The 23,769-nt window shown below is 33.0% G+C and overlaps 1 protein-coding gene and 1 long non-coding RNA gene across 2 annotated transcripts in view; one reads left to right on the top strand and one right to left on the bottom strand.

The window, feature by feature from the left end:
• LOC128172165 (multiple epidermal growth factor-like domains protein 11) overlaps window positions 1–23,769 on the top strand; it is a 127,156-nt gene that overhangs the window by 93,705 nt on the left and 9,682 nt on the right. The window lies entirely within an intron of this gene.
• Window positions 19,389–20,493, bottom strand: LOC128172193 (uncharacterized). Its single transcript, XR_008242211.1, has 3 exons — window positions 20,298–20,493; window positions 19,806–19,905; window positions 19,389–19,471 (listed from the first exon to the last, which is right to left on the bottom strand). It is a non-coding gene; the product is annotated as an uncharacterized LOC128172193 (long non-coding RNA).

Below are 23,769 nucleotides of genomic sequence, written 5' to 3' on the forward strand. Positions count from 1 at the left end.
AAATGATGTTGAAGAGATTTAGAGAGATACCACTTATAGAGATTCTTAGACTCTTGATTTGGGCTGCTTTTAATTGTTGTAGCTATACGATCACGCTTAATAAAAACCGCTTGAGAAAGAAATACTGGACTTGTGATCACTAAGTTTGAGCTGACCCTCAATTGGATCCGTAAGACAGAAGGCTTACACTCTACCACCTCTGCGCGTCACAGGTGGGGCCAAATATGCAAAAAAAAAATCAAGAATCTTCTTATCTACTCCCACACATTTGAGGAAAAAAAAACTGGTCTCATAGTTATAATGTCCATGAAGCCCTCTACCAAAAGTGTGTTCATGGCCCCTGGGTCAGGGATTCTTGGTCTAGGGTTCGGCCAATATGGCCATATAGTAAAAATGTATTACATTTTAGAAAACCTTCTTTACTCCCACATATATTAGTTAAAAACTGGTTGCCTGGTTATGATGTCCATGAGGTCCTTTACCGAAATTGTGAAATTCATTATCCCTGGGTCAGGGTTTCTGACTCCAGGGTGGGGACAATATGGCCTTATAATTTAAATGTATTAAATCTTAGAAAATCTTCTTCTCTACTTCTATATGTATTTGTTAAAAACTAAATGCATGATTATGATGTCCATGAGGCTCTCTACAAAAATTGTGTCAACAATGACCCCTGTGTCAGGAGTTCAGGCTCTAGGGTGGGGCCAATATGGCCATATAGTAAAAATGTATTAAATCTCAGACAATTTTCTTTTCTACTCCCACACATGTGGGCAAAAAACTGAAGACATGGTTATGAGGTCCACTAACTTTTCTACCTAAATTGAGAAATGCATGGCCCCTGTGTCAGGGGTTCAGGACATGGAGGGGGGGGGGGGCAATATAGTGTAAATGCATATAATGTTTTAAAAAATCCTCTCTATTCTCACACATCTGTAAAAAAAAAAACTGACTTTTGATAATTATGTTTACCAAGAAGTCCTCTACTGAAATTTTAATTTTCATGTCCCCATGGAGTATGGGTTTTGACTTTAGGTCAGGACAAAAATGGATGCATAGGTGTTAATGCATATAATGTTAAAAACGATCTTCCTTACGATCTTCCTTACTCCCACACACCTTCGTAGACCAGATCTTTTAAGTTTTTATATATTTTATTATAGGTATCACAGTTCGTTTTGAAAGATTCCAGGCAGGGAGGTGGTCGTCATTTCAAATTTAAACTTTTTCTACTCCAGAATAAAAACTAATTAAATGCATATATGAGACTCCTCGACAAGTTTGTATATGGGTTATATATGCTACTTAGGTGACTGTTAAGGCCAGTTGGCATCTTGTTTTAAGAAACCGGAAACATCGTTTTAGCTGCGAACTGGATATCTTAGAGCTAAAAAATTTGTATCAATTAAAGCACGGTACAATTATCTAAAAATACATTTCAAAGACGGGCATATAAACTTTATGATATATGTTTGTAAAATAACGAAGATCGAGTCACATCCCCCTTCGCCACAAAATCACAGCCCCCTACGCCACATCGGCTTTTCGATCGAATGCTCCTCAATTGATACATGTGAGATGGTTTTATTTTTATAAATGTAGATTTTCTATTCATGTGGAATGATTTTGGACGATAAAACTTGGACGTTCTGCAGTAGGATTCGAAATTTTTTATTAAAATACCCTAAAATACGTTCCGCCTACCCCACCTGCATATATTTGAAGTGTTTGAGTTTTTCCAAAGATATCTTAACTCCCATGTTACTAGAGGTAGTTTACCAATCCTCACTGTCTTCCTTGCGATACTTTTGGTTATCCAAATCGATTTTAATTAAACATACTAAGTCTTTGAATACTCGACGACTTAATTACTTTCACCGCTTTAAAATCACGGCCCCTGTCTTACACCCATCAAGACCCCCTTATGTGCGATTCTACATGGTGTGACACGTATAGATAACCCAATACGATATAACCATGTGTCCTGTTTTAGATACATATGACAATTCAACGTTTTAAAAGAATAAAGTAAAACAGATGACACAGATGTTATTCTAAATCAAAGGATTTAAATATTAGCATTAGCACATTGTTGTTTTACATCCACTACACTTATGGAGACAGATTACCGAATAAAAAATTACGTTATCTCAATTCAAATGGCATTACAGAGAACAATGCTTATATTCCTATTTAGATTTCTTATAGCTGCTTCATCCGAATTTTTGTTTAACGCTTGTAAAACGATACTTATGCTAAAATGTGTGAAATAAAAAGCATTGCAGAATTTTTTTTCCCTCACGACTACATTCGTCTTTCAAATGTTGTTTTTCAAACTAATTTTTCTTGTGGAATTTGATAATTACAAACTTAAGTTGACTCCTACGTTTAATACATAAAGTATAGTAGTAGGCGAAGTAGGAACAAAATCGCCCTTCATCCTGTTTATACAATTATTTTATCATCTTAGGACTTGAAAGAATTTTTTTTTAAATTAAAGCCACTGGATAAAATTGTGATACATATCTTAAGAGAGAAACAAGATAAAGCATCTCAATGGGATTGACTTTACAGAGAACAGTAATTAGTACACATGTACCTAATACACACCCAGGCACGTTACATCAAGACCCAGGGGACCTGCCTCCCCCCCCCCCCCACCCCACGGACTTTATTGCGCAGCAAAGATTTTTCTTAATTTTCTTAAATTTACATACAAAAAAATAAATTAACATGGAGTTGGCCCCCACTTTAATGGAGCCATGTAAAAAAATTAAATTGAAAATAAGGAAATAATCAGTGAAGTTAAAGGTACACTACCCCCCCCCCCCTCATAATTGTTTTTGGATGAGTCTCACTCCCCTCCCCTCCACACACACACACTTTCAAAAACGACCCTACGTGCCTGACACCGTCCAAATAATATGTCAAGCATTTTTTCTTTTAAACACTTAACTAGTATACATGTACCTATACCGTCCCAATAATTTGTCAAGCATTATTTCTTTTAAACACTTAACTAGTATATATGTACCTAATTTAAAACGTCCCAATTATTTGTCAAGCATTCTTTCTTTTAAACACTTTTGTAAAACATCACATTTAAGTGCATTCAAATTTTTGTAAAATATCAAATTCAATTTACTAACAAACAGACAAAAGCATCGAGAGACGATAGAATTTGAGTGAAGTCTCGGAAGTAAACAATGAACAATGCAATTTTTGTTTTGTAGAAAGAGCTATGATGACAATAAACATCTATTTTACATATGCTTGATTCAGTTTTAGCTGGAATTTTCTTCTCCTACAGTTGTTTCCGTCTGTTCGATGTAGATAAACGTGTAATAACACGTCCTTTTGTTCTGTTTTATGAAGTTTAATAATTTTGCACTTGGAATGACTCCTAATACATTTACACGTAGGTTCTCAAGTTTACAAAGCGTAGTAGGAATCAAAAGAATGTTATTATCAATTAAATAAAAATAATGATATTCATATCTTGTCTAGTTAATTATGGTTTGTGTACATTGTTTATTAACATTCCCGCGTCTAAGATATCGATAAATATCTAACGTTCAATAAAAGTGTGCTGAATAAACGTCTTCGGTGATTGTTCAATCGTTACTTTATAGTGTTAGGAGTTTTTAATCAAAGGAGAGAGAGAGAGAGAGAGAGAGAGAGAGAGCCTGCTTCAATGATGTATATTTTTTTACATAACTAGAAAAATATAAAGTAAATAACGATCTGTGAGAGGGCTGTTTATAAATATATATTTAAATTTAACATATATCAAATAAATAGCATATTATTGTTCTACGGATGTTGTCATTTAGCACAAACAAAATGCATCAAAACATTGTCATACTTTAATAACACAAATTAAAAGTTACAATATTTCACAGTTAATTACTAACAACAGTGCGCATTTCTCTCTTTTAATCAGATAATAACAGTAAACATATGTTTATTGCGCGCTTGTATCGGTTTATTTCAAGCTTTTAATAAGATGATGACAGTAAACATCTGTTAATTGCCTGCTTGTATCGGTTTATTTTTTATCTTTTAAATGTTGTTATATAAATCAATTGTTCTCGTTCAATATAATGATTCAATATATGTATTTTTATTGATTCCCTTGGAAAATACATGTAAGAAGATAGAGCCAAATCGCCAAATATCATGGTAATATAATTTTTAACTGCTTATTAAATAACCAGGGCCACTGAACAAAATTGTTTAGTATATTTTCAGAGACAAGTTGCATCATCTCAAGGCAGAGACGCATCATCAGAGGATGAGGGGGTGGGGGTGGGGGGCAGTAGGGCCAGCACATCCCCTCCCCCACTCTAGCTCGCTGCAAATATTGTGTTTTATTTTAGATGTGAATTAAGTGGAGTACGCCTCCCACTTTTTAGGGGAGGATGTATAAAACTGAATTGAAAGAAAGGAAACTAACAGCAAGATTATTGTTATATGAAGTTTTAGCTATGCTCTGCCTACCCCCACCCTTAACTCCCCCCTACCCCACCCCAAACCCCCCGGATGATGTTCATGATCTTGAACCCCCCGCCCCTCTTTCTTTCTTTTTTATTTTGCTTGTCAAGTTTTTTTTAGATAATTTTGCCCCTCCAAAACTCTCAAAAACAATGCTATGTGCTTGCAATGAGAGTGACTTTAGGAAGAATAACGCCGATATCGCACTGTTCTTGGTATTCTTAAAACGCACCGCCCAAAGTAGCCTATTTGTCAAGCATTGATTCTTAAATGCACTTCTGTGAAATACCCTTTGATGTGAATTTTTGTTTATAACCAATTGAACATTGTGCGCTAACGTGTAATAACACGTTCTTTGTGTTATGTGTTATGAAGTTTAATAATTTTGCATGATACATGACTCTTGATACATTTAGGTTTTCAAGTTTACTAAGCGTAGAAGGAATCAAGAGAGAGAGAGAGAGAGAGAGAGAGAGAGAAACCTGCTTCAGTTATGGGAAAAAACTATATTTTTTACATAACTACAAAGCAATATACGAAATAACGATTTGTGACTGTGCTGATAATAAATATATATTAAAATTAAACGTCCATCATATAAACTAGTAGACTAATTGTTCTCGAACAATTAGAGGTGTTTCCACCTCATTGTTTTTTATGTTTAAAATAAGATTGCTTCAATAGAATAAAGTATTATTCTGCGTAACTTTACAAAAAAAAGTGTCAAACGATTAAGTTTGCATTTTTTCATGCTTGACCTTGACCTTTGACCTTTATGTCATTTTGATCTGACAAGGTAGACGCTTCAATACCAAGTGGTCCGATGTATCTATAGTTATTGATTCAAAAGTTATTTGTGTTTTTATTGAATATTTAAAACTTTCAGGGGCAATAACTGCTAAAAAGGGACTTTAGACCTTGTTGGTATGAATAGACTGAAGAAGCGTCTAAATATACTGAATACATTAGTAAAAGTTTCATGTCTCTTTCTCTAACAGTTAATGAGGAGTTGTGATAACAAGCATTTTGTACAATAGGGGCAATAACTCTATAATTGTTACATGGTAAGGGTCAAAGGGTGATATTTTGAATTGTCTTAAGATGTCCTACTACATCCATAAAAAAGTTTTTCTCTACCATCCTAAACAAAAGAGATAAAAAAAACTCATCAATTAAGAGATTTTCAAATGACCTTGACCTTTGACCTTTATGTCATTTTGTTCGGCCAAGGTAGACGCTTCCATCCCAAGTGGTCCGAAGTTTCTATGATAAGTAATAAAAAAGTTGGAAGTGATTTTATAGAAATGTAAATACTTTCAGGGGCAATAACTACTAGAAGGGGGGCTCAGATCCTTTCGGTATGAATAGATTGAAGAACCCTCTAAGTGTACTGAAGACATTAGTAAAAGTTTCAAGGTTCTATCTCTTATGGTTTCAGAGGAGTAGCGATAACAAGCTTTTCGTACAAAAGGGGCAATAACTCTGTTACTTTTTAAAAGAAGGAACCAAGGGGATATATTTTAAAATGTCTCAAGATGTCCTACTACTTCCATGAAAAAGTTCTTCTTTACTACACTAAACAAAAGAGATCTAAAAACTCATTAATTAAGAGATTTTCAGATGACCTTGACCTTTGACCTTTATGTCATTTTGTTTGGCCAATGTAGACGCTTCAATCCCAAGTGGTCCGAAGTTTCTATGACAAATAATAAAAAAGTTGGAAGTGATTTTATAGAAATGTAAATACTTTCAGGGGCAATAACTACTAGAAGGGGGGCTCAGATCCTTTCGGTATGAATAGATTGAAGAACCCTCTAAGTGTACTGAAGACATTAGTAAAAGTTTCAAGGTTCTATCTCTTATGGTTTCAGAGGAGTAGCGATAACAAGCTTTTCGTACAAAAGGGGCAATAACTCTGTTACTTTTTAAAAGAAGGAGCCAAGGGGATATATTTTAAAATGTCTCAAGATGTCCTACTACTTCCATGAAAAAGTTCTTCTTTACTACACTAAACAAAAGAGATCTAAAAACTCATTAATTAAGAGATTTTCAGATGACCTTGACCTTTGACCTTTATGTCATTTTGTTTGGCCAATGTAGACGCTTCAATCCCAAGTGGTCCGAAGTCTCTATGACAAATAATGAAAAAGTTGGAAGTGATTTTATAGAAATGTAAATACTTTCAGGGGCAATATCTACTAGAAGGAGGGCTCAAATCCTTTCGGTATGAATAGATTGGAGAACCCTATAAGTGTACTGAAGACATTGGTAAAAGTTCCAAGTTTCTATCTCTTATGGTTTCAGAGGAGTAGCGATAACAAGCTTTTCGTACACAAGGGCAATAACTTTGTAAGTTCTGGGAGTTATCAAGCAAAGGGTCGTTTGGTACCATAACTTTTAATGGCCAATAAAATAAAGAAAAAATTGTTTCAATATCTCTTGAAATAAAAAAGCTGACCCTGGAAAAAAAGAGAAGAAAAAAAATAATAATAAACTAGTAGACTAATTGTTCTCGAACAATTAGAGGTCTTTCCACTTCAGTGTTTTTTTATATTTAAAATAGGATTGCTTCAAGTTTTTTTAATCTGCGTTACCTCAGAAAAAAGTGTCCAAAGATTAATAATGCAATTTGTTAATGCTTGACGTTGACCTTTGACCTTTATGTCATTTTGATCTACCAAGGTAGACGCTTAAATACCAAGTGGTCCGATGTATCTATGATTATTGCTTCAAAAGTTATTTGTGTTTTTATTATTGCTCGAAACTTTCAAGGGTAATAACTGCTAGAAAAGGACTTTGGACCCTTTCGGTATGATGGATTGAAGAAGCGTCTAAGTGTACTGAATACATTAGGAAAAGTTTCAAGTCTCTATCTCTAACGGTTAATGAGGAGTAGCGATAACAAGCATTTTGTACAATAGGGGCAGTAACTCTATAATTGTTATACGGTAAGGGTCAAAGGGTTATATTTTGAAATGTCTTATGATGTCCTACTACATCCATGAAAAAGTTTTTCTCTTCCACACTTAATTAAAGAGATATATTAACTCATTAATTAGGAGATTTCCAGATGACCTTGACCTTTGACCTTTATGTCATTTTGTTTGGCCAAGGTAGACGCTTCCATCCCAAGTGGTCCGAAGTCTCTATGAAAAATAATAAAAAAGTTGGAAGTGATTTTATAGAAATTTAAATACTTTCAGGGGCAATAACTACTAGAAGGGGACCTCAGATCCTTTCGGAATGAATGGATTGAAGAACCCTCTAAGTGTACTGAAGACATTGGTAAAAGTTTCAAGTCTCTATCTCTTACGATTAATGGGGAGTAGCGATAACAAGCGATTTGTACAATAGGGGCAATAACTCTGTTAATATTTAAAAGAAAAAGCCAAGGGACTATATTTTAAAATGTCTAAAGACGTCCTATTTCATTCATGAAAAAGTTTTTCTCTACCACACTAGACAAAAGAGATCTAAAAACTCATTAATTAACGGATTTCCAAATGACCTTGACCTTTGACCTTTATGTCATTTTGATTGGCCAAGGTAGACGTTTCCATCCTCAGTGGTCAGGAGTCTCTGTGACAAATAATAAAAAAGTTGGAAGTGATTTTATAGAAATTCAAATACTTTCAGGGGCAATAACTACTAAAAGGGGGCCTCAGATCCTTTCGGTATGATAGATTAAAGAACTTTCTAAGTGTACTGAAGACATTGGTAAAAATTCCAAGATTCTATCTCTTATGGTTTCAAAGGAGTAGCGATAACAAGCTTTTCGTAAACAAGGGCAATAACTTTGTAAGTTCCGGGGGTTATCAGGAACAGGGTCATTTGGTATCATAACTTTAAATGGTCAATTACATGAAGGAAAAATTGTTTCAATATGTCTTATAATAAAAAAACTGTCCCTTGGAAAATAGAGAAAAAAAATACGAATAAAAAACATAAAGAAAACAAAAGGTCTTTCACCTGAAAGGTGGAAAGACCTAAAAACATAAGAAATACAAAAGGTCTTTCACCTGAAAGGTGGAAAGACCTAATAACATATTAATGTTCTACGGATGTTGACATTAAGAATAAAAAAAATGCATCAAAATATTGTTCATACTCTCATAACACAAATTAAAAGTTACATTATTTCACCGCTAACTATTAACAACAGTGCGCATTTCTCTCTTTTAATAAGATGGTGACAGTAAACATCTGTTTATTGCCTGCTTGTATTGGTTTTATTTCCTTCTTTTAAATGCTGTTATATAAACCAATTGATCTCATGGAATATAATGATTCAATATATGTACTTTTATTGATTCCCTTGTAAAATACATGTAAAAGGATGGAACCAAATCGCCAAATATCATGGCAATAGAATTTTCAACTGCTTATTAAATAACCAGAGCCACTGGACAAAACTGTTTAATATATTTTCAGAGACAACTAGGTTGCATCATCTCAATGCAGGGACGTAGCATCAGAGGAGGCGGGGGGAGGGGGGGGCAGTAGGGCCTGCACACCCCCTCCCCCACTCTTTCTCGCTGCAAACATTGTGTTTTATATAAGATGTAAAAAAGTGAATTAAAATGGGTCGGCCTTCCACTTTTTTTTAAGGGGGGGGGGGGGGGGTGATGTATAAAATGTAATTGAATGGAAGGAAACTAACAGCAATATTATTGTTATATGAAGTGTTAAGGATATGCCCACCACTCCCCTATCCCACCTCCAACCCTCCGGATGATGTTTCATGATCTTGAAAACCCCTTTTTGTTTGTTTGTTATTTTTTGTTTTTGTGTTATTTTGCTCGTCAAGTTTTTTTTTAGATTATTTTTCCCCTCACCAACTTTCAAAACCGATCCTATGTGCCTGCAATGAGAGTGACTTTAAGATGAACAACGCTCATATCACACGTTTCTTGGTATTCTTAAACGCACCGCCCAAACTATTTGTCAAGCATTGTTTCTTTAATGCACTTCTGTGAAATATTCTTTAGTGTTAAATTTTGTTTATTAAATCAATAGAATATTGTGTGGTAACGTGTATTAACCCTCTAGTGCCCCATGTAGCATATATGCTACATGGACTTAGATAATATGCTTAATGATAATTTTAGTGTATAATAAATTATCTCCCTTTGATTTGAACTCTCCACTATCATATTAGCAAAGTTTAGTTTCGGGTTTTAACCTAACTCTACGTCACATGACTTGTTTACCCTATCAAACATGGCTGCCTCCATGAAGAACGTAATACTGTACAGAGCCAGAGTTTCCTCAGTCAATTTCTAGAGTTTATAGTGAGTATTTGTAAAAACACTTTAAAAAAGTATCTTTCAAAAGGATCAAATAATTGAATGGAGTATGAAAAACCCCTAAAGTAATACATGAATATATACAAAAATTTATTTGAAATAATGTGTTGCATATGTGATACATCGGGAATTATTTTTTTTGGTATATTATATGATATACCGGGCATTTACAGAAATACCGCACATTTAAATTTTGGCCACTCTAAACATTAAAAATACTTGAAAACTAAAAAGTAAGCTGTTGTTTGTTGTGTTTATTGTTATGTACAGTAAATACTACACAATTAATTTCTAAAGATTATTGTTATTTTTTGCTTATTAATAAATGACTATCAGCTGAATCTATGTATCACATATGAAACATTGGGCATTAAATACTTGCTTTACACTAAAATAAAACATAAACTTTATCCTGATACAATTGTAAAAGTTTTGCATTAGTAAATCTGTATTTTGCAAATAAATCATTCAATATACTTTGAATGTTCACTTCTGTCATTTCTAATGTTCATTTTTTTTATTTTCAGTGTCAAAATGGATAGAAAACAAATGGAAGCTGCTAAAAAGGTTCGGCATCTTGTTAACCAAATCAGGAATGATGAAAGTGATATTGATGATTTTGAAAGTTCCGGTGATGAATTTAAATTAAGAAAATGTGATTTGGATGAACTGTCTTCAAATTCTAGTAACTGTGATGATTCTGATTCTGACCTTGATGATTCTGAGACTTTATATCAGCTAAAGAAAAACTGAAAACCCAAAAGTCTACCTCTGTTCTCGACAGTGATTCTGAGTCCGAAAATATCCCCTTAGCAGCTTACATCAATGAAAAAAAGCAGAATAGAGATCATAGAGATCCTCCTCTCAGGTAATTGAGCTTACAGGACATAACTGAAGATGCGGACCTTTTAGATGGACTACCTCAGCTGCAAAACCAGCAATGGAATTGGTCAAACAAGCAGTACAAAGAGCCAAGCACAGATTTTACGGGAAAACTTGAGGAGGCTCCTCCTGATGGATTGCTCAAGACTCCACTCCAGTTTTTCAAACTCATGGTTACTGACCATATGATTTCAAATATATCGGAACAAACAAACCTTTACGCAATGCAGAAAGAGGGAATTCAGCTTTCGACTACACAAAAAGAAATTGAAACTAGACTCTTGTTGCTATAGCAACAAAAAGGTCTTCCGTTCCTCGTGTATTAATCTGCACAAAAAATCCAGTTATCTTGTAAACAGAAAATGGATACATGTACATTTTGTCTTTCCTCGAAGTTTGGATGTTCAAGTTTTCGTTAGTTGTAATATCTCGTTGAAAAAAGGTTTTTATCAAGGGACCGGAAACGAACAAACGGAAGTGATTTAAGAAACGGAAAGTAGATATTTTAGTTCATTTACCTACGTACGTTACTGTTCATCACATTGAGTAAAATGTTTTTGAAAAAGTTAAAAGTTTAAAAAAAAAGTTCTATTGCTTTTGAACGTTTCAAGTATTAACCGGAAGTGACGTAGGACCCAATGAAACCCGTTAAACACATGTTCAATCAATGTCCATTATCTATATAAGTCTTGATCTATCACAGTTTCTGAGATCTTGTGGGTACTTTGTTTTTAAAAAAGAAGGCTACCTGAGATATTTAAGAGTTCTCACCGGAAGTAGAATTTTTTTTAATACCATCTGTGGATGACTTTTGTATTTTTATAGCTAAAACGTTATCCTATGCTAAATAACTAACAGATTTTAAAAAAATCAAAATTGGGTGTACTTCCTGTGTCGACCGGAAGTAACGCCGGATAAAACAAAATAGCGTAAACACATGTACAAACATAAGTCTATCATCCTACAAAGTTTGGTTGTTCAAGTCGTCACCGTTTTAGAGATCTCGTCGAAATAAGGATTTTAGTCTCGGGACAGGAAACGGATAAACGGAAGTGCTCAATGAAAATTTAATTTATTATTTCTTGTTTACTTGCCTATCTCAGATTATTATTTATCAAAGTAACTGAAACTATCCAATGAAAACAGTAAAACTGAAAAACAACTTGATTTGTTTGAACTCTTCCCGTGTGGACCGGAAATGACGGAAGACAAAATGAAACTGGTTAAACACATCTTCAATCAAATGTCTATCATCCGTGAAAGTTTCTTGCTTTGATCACTTTTAGTTTTTGAGATCTCGTGGGTACAAAATGTGGTTTAAAAAAGGTACCTGAGATAATTGAGATATCTCACCGGAAGTAGAATTTTTTTGTTGATATAATATCGCATAGATATCCTATGTATAGATTTGTACTTATATATTTATTATATGGAAAAGTAATTTAATGCTTAAAAATAATTACTTTTAAAGTGCTTCCGGTGACGACCGGAAGTTACGCCGAACAAAACAAAATAGTTTAAACACATCTACAACTATAGGTATATCATCCCACAAAGTTTGGATGTCCAAGTGCTTGCCGATTTTGAGATCTCGAGGGAACAAGGTTTTTTTTTTAACGCGGGACAGGAAACGGACGACCGGAAATGAATTTTTGAAAAATTAAAAAAACGGCTCGAGATATTATCATTCTCTCTCATCCCTGAAAATTTCAGGGAAATCTATCAAGCCATCTCTGAGAAATTCTGCCGACAAAAAAGGGGAAAAAAAAGAAAGAAACAAAGAAAAAACACTACAATCACTATAAGGTCTACCGTTGAAAACGGACGACCTTAATAATAAGAAAGAAAGAAAGAAAAAACCTAACGATCACTATAAGGTTTTCCGTTGGAAACGGAAGACCTTAACTAGACTCTTGTTGCAAAAGCAACAAAAAGGTCTTCCGTTTTGATATACATGAATCAATTTAACCGTAGACATTGCTTTTCTTACATAGAGAAAATAGTTAATATGATAAGTATTGTAAATGTAATATCCAGATGCTACTTCCATGTAAAACAACGAGATTAAAAAAGAAATCAATTTTTGAAGTACTCTGTGATGACCGGAAGTAATGCCGAACTAAACAAAACAGGTTATAAAGTTTGGTTGTTAAAAATATGATTTATTTGAATCCTTCCGGTGAAAACCGGAAGTGGCAGTTGACAAAATAAAACCCGCTAGACATATCATCAATCAAATGTCTATCATTCATGAAAGCTTTGTGCTTCATTCACTTACAGTGACAAAAATCTTGCGGGCATCAAATTTGTAAAAGGGAAAGCTACACAGAGATATTTGAGATATCTCACCGGAAGGAACAGTTATTTGGAAATATATCCAGTCATCTCTGAGAAAATCGGGGGAAAAAATAAGAATAATAACTAGACTCTTGTTGCTATAGCAACAAAAAGGTCTTCCATTCCTCATGTATTAATCTGCACAAAAAATCCAGTTATCTTGTAAACAGAAAATGGATATAATATATATATAAGCTTTGTGTCTTGATCTATCACAGTTTCTGAGATCTTATTTATACTTTGTTTTAAAAAAAGAAGGCTATTTGAGATATATGAGATGTCTCACCGGAAGTAGAACTTTTTTTTACCATGTGTAGATGACTTTTTGTATTTCTATAGCTAAAATGTTACTTCAATGCTAAAAAACCAAAATATTTTTAAAAAATCAAAATTGGGTGTACTTCCTGTGATGACCGGATGTTATGCCGGATAAAACAAAATAGTGTTAACACGTGTCCATACACAGGTCTATAATCCTACAAAGTTTGGTTGTTGAAGTCGTTACCGTTTTTGAGATCTCGTCGATATAAGGTTTTTTGTCTCGGGACAGGAAACGGACAAACGGAAGTGTTCAATGTAAATTGTATTAGATATTTCTTGTATACCTGCCTTTTGTACATTATTTTTCATCTATCTAACTAAAAATATCAAAGGAAAACAGTTAAACTGATAAACAGCTTGATTTGTTTGAACTCTTCCATTGTGGACCGGAAGTGACGGAAGACAAAATGAAACCGGTTAAACACATCTTCAATCAAATGTCTATCATCCATAAAAGTTTCGTGTCTTGATCACTTATAGGTTCTGAGATCTCGCGGGTACAAAATATGTTTTAAAAAAGCTACCTGAGATGATTGAGATGTCTCACCGGAAGTAGAATTTTTTTGTTGAATTAACATCGCAAAGTTGACTTATGTATAGATTTATACTTAAATATTTATTTCATGAAAAAGGAATTTAATGCGTAACAATAATTATTTTTGAAGTGCTTCCGGTGACGACCGGAAGTTACGACGAGCAAAACAAAATAGTTTAGACACATCTACATACACAGGTCTATCATCCCACAGAGTTTCGGTGTTCAAGTATTTGCCGATTCTAAGATCTCGAGGGAACAAGGTTTTTGGACGCGGGACAGGAAACGGACGACCGGAAATGAATTTTTAAAAAATGAGAAAAACGCCTCGAGATATTATCATTCTCTATCAGTCTTGAAAATTTCACGAAAATATATCAAGCCATCTCTGAGAAATTCTGCCGACAAAAATGGGGAAATAGAAAGAAAGAAAGAAACAAAGAAAGAAAGAAAAAACACTACAATCACTATAAGGTCTTCCGTTGAAAACGGAAGACCTTAATAAAAAGAAACATTACAATCACTATAAGGTCTTCCGTTGGAAACGGAAGACCTTAATTATGATTGGCGTGTACTTGAGAATGGGCCTTGTCCAGATGCCAAGAGTTCGTGTTTATTGGGAGACAGACAGTCGTTTTCCTCCTATTGCAGATGCAATATCAAGAAATAGGTTTGAAAAAATTGCTTCCATGATTCACTTCATTAACAATATGTCAGTCACTGATGACCAAAAGAAAGACAAGCTATGGAAGGTAAGACCATGGATTGAACAGTTGAGAAACAGATTTTTTGAGATACCACCTGAAGAAAATCATGCAGTTGATGAAATTATGGTGTCTTTCAAGGGGAAGTCTAGTCTGAAGCAATATATTCGGGGTAAACCAAATCCATGGGGATTCAAGCTATGGGGAAGAGCAGGGGCCTCAGGCATTCTTTACGATTTTGATGTGTACCAAGGTAGTTCAGAGAAGGCTGCAAATTCTATTTGTGTTGGTGGTGATGTTGTCCTAAAGTTATGTTCAACACTGGAGCCACGTAATTACAAAATATTTGCAGATAATTATTTTACCTCCCTGCCTTTAGTTAAAGCTTTACAGGATAGATCACTCTGGTACGTAGGCACAGTAAGATCTAACAGGCTGAAGGGTTGTATTCTTAAGTCAGAAAAGGAATATTAAAGAAAGAAGGAAGGGGATCTGTTGACTTCAAAGTTGAAACATCCTGTAACATAATAGCGTTGAGGTGGTTTGACAACAAATCCGTGGATGTTGTATCATCATACGTTGGTTTGAATCCAATTGGAGAGGTTCGGAGATGGGACAAAAAGGCAAAGCAATTCATCATAGTAAAGCGGCCTAACATTTTTGAAACATACAACAAATTGATGGGAGGTGTTGACCTTTTGGATTCTCTGGTTTCCCTGTATAAACAAAAAATGAAATCCAGAAGATGGTACATGTACATTTTTTGGCACACCATTCTTATCGCTGCTGTTAATGCATGGCTCTGGTATAAGCCACACTGTAGTCTGTTACATCGGAAACCAATGAAGCTCTGCAACTTCATCTGAGATGTTGCATCGGGGTTGATCGAATTTAAATCTAAAGTTGGACGGCCAGCAGGTTTGTCACCACAACCATCTCTTCCCAAACCACTGACTAGGAAACCAACTCTCGATGTGAGTCAGGACTGCCTAGACCACTTTCCTTTATGGGATGCAAACCGTCAACGTTGCAAATACCAGTACTGTGAAGGATTCTCCTATGTCAAATGCATTAAATGCAATGCTCATCTTTGTCTAAACAAAGACAGAAACTGTTTTACAGCTTTTCATTTTTCAGAAAAATGAAAAGCTTTAAAACAATGCTTTTTCATCAGTGCCATACATGAGTTCAGATTTGACAATTGATTACTCTAGTTTGAACTGTTAATAATGCTGTTAAAACTTTAAAATTCTAAGTTTGTTATTTGTTTATTTTGTTATTGATGTTAGTTACTCAAATGTTTTAGCAAATTAAATGTATCTTCAAATTGAAATGCTTGAGTATTTGTATCAAATATGCAACATGAAGTGGTAATGCCCAGAGTAGCATATATGCTACAAGCTGTAAATTGTTAAAAAATTAAGATATTGCGTAAAACTATCCGATTCCTAGTCAAAAATGATGATGTAACACTGGATGAAATATCTGGTTTCAGCGCTGCGGAAACCCTTTGGAAACTCTGCGGAAACTTAAGGTTACTTTAAGTTTCCGACAGGTTTCAGCACGGAAACTTCAAGTTTCATTAAGTTTCCGCAGTGCTGAAACTTAGGCTGTCCATGAATCCAAATGGTTTCCGTAACGGAAACTTACTGAAACTTGAAGTTTCTGCATAGTTTCAATCTCCATATACGTTTGGGATACATATTGTTTACAAATGGTTTCCGCGACGGAAACTTACTGAAACTTGAAGTTTCTGCATAGTTTCAACCTCAATATACAATTGGGAAACATATTGTTTACAAAGGGTTTCCGCAACTGAAACTAACTGAAACTTTTTATAGTTTTGCTTTCACAAAAGCTGAGCAAGGTTTCTACTTTATGTAAAAACAAAACAATTTCAAACAGTTCCAAATTTATTTTGTTCAAAAATCTGAAATTGTTTCCAATAATAAATAAAATACAGCCAAGATACATTAATGGAGAAACATCCATATGGCAATTCCCTTATTAAGGACTTTTATTTAAAAAATGATAAAATTGCACAAGAAAAAAAACTCCCATAGAAATCTTTACATTTGTATTTTTTTTCATCTCGATTAAATGCCTATCAAATCTCCCTTTAAAAATGCAACAAAGATCTTACTGTTTTAAAAATATGAATACAATTTACAAAATAACTGCACGTACATGAATAAACAAAGAAAACTTCACTGTTACATGAACATGATACACTTGTCTCAATTTGTTTTGAACTACTGTAACAATGAATATGTACACCATAAAATATTTTTGAAAAGTCTAAATTATCCATCTTTAAAAAAAATACACTACAAGATAGTAGTTGACTATAGAGGTATGACCCAGATTTGATTTGAATATGTCAATAAATTCCAAAATGAGGTCAAAGTGACCCACTTACAAGTTGGGATAAACCTTTTCTTTGTTAGTAATATAATCTAATGTTTTACAATAGAACAGGATTTGATATCATTTTTTTGATAATCCATTAAGTCCAAAGTGAACTTTTCATTTCCACCCATGATGTACCAACTGATCAGATTTTAATATCATAAGCCTGTCAGTATTTAATAGATGACCCAGAGGGAGATATAAAAAGCTTGTTGGCCAATAAAAAGCTAACAATGGAGCAGTTTGTCAAATCATGTGCAAAAATATGATGTACACATTTAATTAATTATGCTGATTGCAACACACTACGTTCCTGATGAATATTCTTCTTTACACACGGTTTACCTTCCTACATTTCACTACTTTACCTACATTAATATTTTTAAATCCAAGACATGAAGTAAAATATACATTGTTTATATATGACAAGTATTACTACATGTACATGTACTTGCTTTTTGTAGCATGAATGTATAAAATACAAAGTATCACACAGATCATTCACCTTACAATTCTCTTCAATACCAGCATTTTACTTATGATATAAAAGCTAATTCCAATTATATATTAGTTACATAACACAGATTAAAATGAAACCCACATGGAAACAACTTTCCATCCAAGTAATGTTGTTATATAAAAATTGTAATACATGGGGTATATGTAATTGTCTTTATATATTTTCATATACGACATAATTGAATATTGTTTGGTGTATTTTATCATTTCTATGACCCATGCATTCATCTCCTAGTGCAGTGTTTTTACATTTAAGATTGGTTTCTTAATTTTTCATATATTGCTGCAAATAAAACCTAAAAAGTTATCAATAAATGTTTAAACAAAGAAAATGGAAAAAAAAGTAGTTAACACTTATCAACTTGGAAGTGTGAGGATATATGTTACATAGAGTCTAATATTTTATGCAATATTTGCAAATATAACAAATTATTTAAGAAAATGAAAGTTAATATCTGCAAGGTCTAATCAATCATTTAATAAGTCAAAACCATGTGATTTTCTAAGATTCTAGCTTACAGACAGACATTGTAATATACTGGTATTTGATCATATAAAAAAAGTACTTTTATAGTTTATAGGTTTTTTGAAATGAGAATACTTTACAGTTAAAAAGTTTTGTTCTGCAGAGGTTTAGTCGGGTCGTAGAGATGTGTCCATTCGAATCAATAAGCAGTGTCCTTGGCTGTTGTTGATGTAACCCGAGTCGTAGTTTATGGAAATAGGCCTTTTTGGGGGACTTTCGAGCATTGTCCAGACCGGTGAAGCACTCATATGATCACATCATGGCTACAGCAGACTTAGTAGTTCTGGACAGTGGTAGCTTTAAAATTCTTCTTCTTGCGATTGTGATAGGGTGATATTTCATATTAATTAAGTCATAATTTCATTATCATGAAATTATTAATTAATAGTTCTATAAATTATAAGTTTACAGTATTTACTATAAAAGTTGTCAATATAAACAACTTTATGTACAACCTAACAGTATGTAAATAGCTACATAGTTATTTATATAGTATGACATCACAATGGTCATTATGGTCAGTGTAAACCTGTTTTAGTTAATTATATATCACATGGTCAATTCTTTTTTTGAATTCTCAATTTCATTGGTCCTTTAAATTCCCTCTCTTTGCTTTGTCCTTTTTGATCTGATCTTCATACTGACCAGATGTATTTATCTTAAGACCAAGAAGAAATCTATAGACTGTAAGTAATTGTTTTATATTTTATGCTATTAAGATTACTGCTTATTAATAAAGTATATTATATTTGCTAGATAAGTAAATGATATATAGTGAAATGTAAATCTATTTAAATGTAAATTATCATGAGTGAAAACTTAGTATTTGAGCAATACTCATTATTTGATAACTGTTATTTTAACAATCTTAAGCTAGATAACCTAAATGTAGTTTTAAGAGTATTTCTATATGTATATAGATTCCATACCTGAAGAATATAGAAGGATCATGCAGATGCAGATCAATTAGGCTTTGTGTCACACATAGGTATGCATATATATATAAATATCAGATTTGATACTTATTGCCTAAGTTGAGTTTAATATGTTTTATTTATTAAACATTAATAACTATCTACATAATCATTTACACAGGATAAATATTATTGAACTCTTTATATATCAGTTAGCACTGTGATAAGGGGAATAACTCTTGCTTGTAAACTGTGCTTGGCAAAATCATGAAATGGATGTTTTGATTCTTATACAATGCAATGATATATTATGTGTGATCTATTTTATTTTTATGATGATGAGATATTGATAAATTACTTATTGTGATACATGTATTGTTAAATATTTTAGAGCTTATGATATAATATATAGTCATAATAGAGAACCCTACGTTGGAGTTGTTGTCTTTATCTACAATAACACCATCATTACACGATGAACTTGTTCCTTTCACTGGGTTGTACTTTATGTCTGTTCTATTTATCTTAAACATGAATAATAAAGTTTCATTTAGATTTTTAAACAATAAACATAAGTCATTCAGCCTAACATGTAATAAAAGCATTCTGAAAAAAATTCTGAATACAGAAGCTACTATGCAGTTGCCAGTTGCTGTTTAAACTATGTCATATAATGACTACAGTAGTATCTGGTCTAAAATGTTTCATTTTATGTTTGAAGCTATGTTATTTTCATTTTGATTCAATTATTGTTTTTTGAACAATGGAAAAACTTATCAACAATGGAAAAACTTATCAACAGTGTGTTTCACCCCCCCCCTAATTTAATGGTGAAAATAATCAATTTCAAAGCAATACCTTGCGTTAACATCGTCCAGCTGGTCAAAACATTCACCCGAATCACCGAACAGAGGATGCAACTAATCACCGGAAACATTGACTTTGTATGCTGTCAATGCTGAAAAAGAAAAACGTGAAAGATTTCATTTTCCGGATTTAATTAATAAATTTTTATCGTTACATTTAGAGTTTGTAAATTGTATAATGTGCGAAAGATTCATTGTTCGTCTTGTTTACCAACCAAGCATTCATATATTAGGGACGTTTATATAATTATATATGTGTATACTCTGGATAATCTTGATTATCATGCATATAAAGTTGGTTAATGGTTAACTTGGTCAAAACGTATATTTAAAAGAGATACTGTAATAAAAGTTAAAACGCCGAACCAAGTTTGAAAAAATGACGCAATCTTGATTTGATGGCGCGAGATCTCGTTTACAAATGAGAGATAAATTAGAGCCTTGAAAATGTTATTGGGAGTATCTATATTGTGAATTAAGTTACCTTGACATGAGTTCTTCGTTCCTGCATTATGTCCTTGTTGTAGAGGCTATTAATGCTTCTCAATTCTCCATTTTACAACAGCACCTTCTTGTCCATTTTAACCTTCGCTCGGAATCATAAAGTGCGCCAATACTGACCAATCAGAACCCGCTAAATCTTGGAAAAGTGCATCTTGGGATAGTTTAAAACGAATAATGTTTAATCAAAATTATCATTTTTTACCGAATAGTATACTTTTACATGTATACATTTATTTTAAATAAGAACTGTCGGAGTCAGTATTTCCTGGTTAAATACGACAAAGTAATTGGCGTGTGTTTGTTACAATTGTATTTGTAACACGTGAATAACCAAAAAAAAATGGCCGACCGTTTGTTTACAAATGTCTAATGAAATTAAACAAGTTTTAAGGTAGTCCATCCATAACTAAAGTGAATTTAACGATTTTGATTGATATAAACTACATCAAATACATATTTTGAAGCAATTATGAGGCTGACATAAACCAAACGTGGGTGTATGTATGTAGTCAATTAAATGAACTTTTTGCACTTTAGACTTTTTCAAAGAGTTGTCTTCCCTTAGGGAAAATTAAAAAAATCATTTTCTTAAAATATGTATGGTAAACTATGAATTATTCTAGCATATTCGAAGATGGAGAAAGCTTTTGCAACTCTTTACCAAGAGAAATGTGAGAAAAATACTTGTATAAAGAAATATATTTAAAAATGCATTTTTCCCATAGACTTCAATGTTAACTTCAACATATCATAAATTTATTAAAATTAATTTTGTTTTAAAGATTTCAAAGGTGAAACTTTATTATTTAATAAACTCCTTAAAATCACACTAAGATTTTAAAATGCATTTTTCCCATAGACTTCAATGTTTACTTCAACATATGATAAATTTATTAAAATTAATTTTTTTTGAAAGATTTCAAAGGTGAAACTTTATTATTTAATAAACTCCTTAAAATCACACTAAGATTTTAGTGATCAAACTTGCAATCTATTAGATATGAAATATGATAGTTATGGATGGACTACCTTAATGAGACATGTGTATCAGATTTTGTCTTTAACTATATTATATTTACATGTACTGATGATTTTGCCAAACTAAATATGATAGAGCCATATATAGTTTACTGACAAGTTAGTCTTGACTTGTCCAATTTTCACCGCGATTCTAAGCACGGTCATATTCTTATTCAAAATATAGAGGTGTGAAAATATTATGTTCATCACAGAGCAGGTTCTGCATGAACACACAGAAATCACAAATATAATTAGATGCCGATCAATTAACGGGGTCCGGTTAACAGCGTTCACCCGTACGGTGAATTTACAACTACGATGAATTGATGGCAATTATTTTACAGTTACACATGTGCACTGATTGGTCATGCGATGAACAGTACGTTAAGAATACTTATGAAATTAAAATACAAACGCGTTAAACAAGCCGGGAAGTAAGACGTACACGTCGGACTGATATATAAACAAAATATAATTTTAATTATTTGGTATACTTTCTACATCAAATGTATACGAATGTATAATCAAATTTTAAAAATGGGATTAAAATCACGTGCACCACATGGCTAGTGCTGGATTTTAAACTGATTTTGTAATATAACGTATAACTTCAGTAAAATTATAAATAATTCTTATTATATCTTATAACAGAAACATGTTTATGTTTCATGAACTTTGCACTAAGCACCCCCACCCCCCCCCCCCCCCCCGACACGGATTAGGATTTTCATGATTTGGGGAATTAGGGTTTTTTAAGGGTTTTCCTCAATATTTCTGAGGAGTAGTCTAGCCCCCCCCCCCACTTTCAATTTGCTTCCGACGCCAGTAAATCATGATACAGTCATACATGTAGTAAAGTCTGAAATGCATGTAAATAATTAAACAATTATTATATTAGACTCAAACTCCAAGTGGGTTTTACTTGTTATAATAATTATCAACTGTAGAATTTTTTTAAAAAACTTCCTGTGTACATGTGTTGGCGTGGTATTAAAAAAGAAATGAATTAGCTCTAAACTTCAGGTTGTACGAATATTTGGTACGATTTGTAAAAATTTACAACGACTTTACCTTAATTTGTTTGCTTAATTAGTTACTGTACCTCATGGTTCATTCAAATGATAACTAAATGATTTGAGAAGGAGTTTTACAAAATAAGTATATTAATTTATTTTACTAAATAATTATAATTTACTTATCAGTTTTACTAACTCAGGTACACACAAATTGAAAAAAATTCCCGCCGGGCTCCATTTATAAACTCACGCGTCGTACTGTGTATATGTTACGTAACAGTCTTTTGTTCACTCCTGACAGAAAAAATCCTGCAATCCACACAGAATATACAGGAAAATCACAGAGGAGGTCACCTGGACAAACAATGTATACACATGTATACACGTGCCCGAGTACCTAAGATTAATGATTTCATCATATGCATTAAACAAGATCAGACATCAGTTTTTATTTTCAAATTCAATTAATTACTTAGTAAGGTTCTTAATTGCCTTATTTGCCACATTTGAAGATAGTTACATGTTTACATATAGTTTCAGTCACGCTGAAACCTTACTATACATTTTAGTATGTACGGATTCATTATCATTAGGCTAGAATTAAACTTAAACCTGTTGAAAATAAATGATATCACTATTAAACTCAAATCAATTTTAGTAATAGTTTCAGCAATGCGTAAACCATTTGGAATCTTAACTTAAAGTTTCAGCATACTGAAACCTAGCGGAAATGTTCTCAAACTGATTGATATTTCCATAATAATTTACACAACTTTTCACATGATTCAAATTTAGTTTCAACAATGCGAAAACCATCAGGAATCTTAACTTAAAGTTTCAGCATACTGAAACCTAGAGGAAATGTTCTGAAACTGATTGATCTTTCCATAATAATTTACACAAATATTCACACGATTCAAATTTAGTTTCCGCATTGCGGAAACCATCAGGAATCTTAGACGTAAGTTTCTGCTGACTGAAACCTAACGGATACTTGCTGAATCGATATAATGGTTTCCGCATTGCGGAAACTATACATGAAACTTCAACTTCAAGTTTCAGCAAGGTTTCCATATACAGTAGTTTCAGTTTTCCTGAAACTTGATTTTTCATCCAGTGTAAGTATTATTTATAAAAGTCAGAATTTTCTGAATGATATAATTGGGTTTGGGCACAAGAGGGTTAACACGTCCTTTGTGTTATGTTTTATGAAGAACTTTTTCACTTGGAATGACTCTTAATACATGCTGGTTTTCAAGATTACTAAATGAATTATGAATCAAAAGAATTTTATTATCAATTAAAAAGAATTATGAAATTCATGTCTTGTCCAGTTAATTATGGTTTGTGTACATTGTTCCTGCAAGCACCTGTGTCTTAGATATTTCAGTCATTGATTTATAGTAATAGTTACGA

This window comes from Crassostrea angulata, chromosome 2 (assembly GCF_025612915.1).
Source record: "Crassostrea angulata isolate pt1a10 chromosome 2, ASM2561291v2, whole genome shotgun sequence".
Lineage (NCBI taxonomy): Eukaryota > Metazoa > Mollusca > Bivalvia > Ostreida > Ostreidae > Magallana > Magallana angulata.